Below are 1,955 nucleotides of genomic sequence, written 5' to 3'. Positions count from 1 at the left end.
GGAGGGGGAGGGGGAGCGCAGGGGGGGAGGGGGGAGCAAAGGGGGAGGATGGGGAAGCACAGGGGAGGAGGGGGATGGGGAGCACGGGGGAGGAGGGGGATGGGGGAGCATGGGGGAGGAGGGGGGAGAACATGGGAGGAGGGGGATGGGGAGCACAGGGGAGGAGGGGGGAGCACAGAGGAGGAGGGGGATGGGGGAGCATGGGGGGAGGAGGGGGGAGCACAGGGGAGGAGAGGGATGGGGAGCACAGGGGGAGGGGGAGGGGGAGCACAGGAGAGGAGGATTGGGGAGCACAGAGGAGGAGGAGGACAAGGAAGGAGCAAGGGGGAGCACCAGGTGGGGGCACTACCACTCCAGAGAAGAAGGAAAACCTAAAAAGGTGCAAACAGGGGTTGGGAGGCACCCCTCTCCCCACACCCTGTGGAAGGCAATCTGGAGCCTCCACCAAAACAAAGACATGCAAGCAGCTCGCAGCCCCGCCTGCCGCAGCCCCTGCACGCGCCATCCTTCATGCCCCTGGATGAGCAAGAACATGACACGCACGCGTGTCTACAGTAGGGAAATTGCAGAGGTGAACAGCTGTCAATGGAGAACCGCTCTGTCCATTACCATGGTGCGGAGGTTTCTATAGTAAGTAAAATGATTTAGTTTATTAAGCAAAATAATTCCCGTAATCACAAAAGTAAATGAAATGAAAACCAGACAGGCAGTGTCGGTGGGTCGGGATGGAGAAACGTGTGAACGGAGCAGGATGGGGAGCCAGAGCCGCCACGATGCACACACGGTTGGCTGGCGTTTGCTGAAGGTGCCAGCGCTCGCCGGGACGGGAAGCCCCTCACAGGGGTGCAGCAGCAGGTGGACGCCGCACGGACAGGGGACCTTTAGCTGTCGCTCACGCCTCACACACAATAGCTGGGATGAATCAGGCTTAACGGGGAGCACCAGACTGTAGAGCGTCTAAAAACATGCATGCAAAACACCGACGCCCTCAAGGCACGCAGATGTCTCAGGCCTAAAAGCCACAGGAAAAAACTTGATAAACCAAAGGTCACTGACATGACACTTGTGCTCATCAAAGTCTCCACGAAGAGGGTGAAAGGGAGCTGTGGAGTAGGAGGAAATATTTGTAACACGTCCATCTGAAAAGGACTTGTGCATGGAATGTATAAAAAGTTCCTATGAACCAATAAGGACAAAGAATCCAATACAACTAAATTGAGGAATAGACTAGACCAGGCACCTGGCTTACAAAAGTTATCTAAGTGGACAGGTAGCGCCCAGGGAGGTGCTCAGCAGCACTGTCATCAGGAAACATAAATTAAAGCCCCCAGAGATACGGCCACAGCCATCAGAGTGGCCGCGGTGCATGGCTGACGGTACCAAGTGCCAACAAGAGGCAAGCAGAGGCTGCGACGCGGGGCGACAGAAGCGTGCACTTGTACGCCTGCTTTGGAAAACCGCTTGGCATACACCTGCCTACAACCCAGCAATCCCACTCCTGGGGACGCTCCCCAAGAGAAGAGGAAACATCTGTACCCACGAAGACCTGGGCGTCATGTCCGTGGCAATTTTATTCATAATAACTCAAAACTGGTATTTCCAACTCAAAGTCCACCAACTGGAGAATGAATCAGCCGAGTGTGGAACAGTCCGAATAGAGAATGAACACCGTAGAAACAACAGACATGCATCTGCCCGGTCCTGGAGGCGGGGAGGCCAGGAGGCAGGCCTGCTTCCCCGAGGCCTCCCTCCTGCTGTGTAGAGAGACGTCCTCTCCCTGTGTCCTCACCGGGTCGTCCCGCTGTGCACGTCTGTGTCCACATCTCTGCTTATGAGGACGCCAGCCACACTGGATTAGGGCCTACGCATAAGACCTCATTTTAACTCGTTACCTTTGTGAGTCTCTGAATACGGTCACATTCTGAGGCACCGAGGGTTAGGATTTCGGCACAGGG

The sequence above is a fragment of the Hyaena hyaena genome, unplaced genomic scaffold (assembly GCF_003009895.1).
Source record: "Hyaena hyaena isolate Hyena2069 unplaced genomic scaffold, ASM300989v1 scaffold_634, whole genome shotgun sequence".
NCBI lineage: Eukaryota > Metazoa > Chordata > Mammalia > Carnivora > Hyaenidae > Hyaena > Hyaena hyaena.
Note: the sequence above shows the minus strand (reverse complement) of the source record.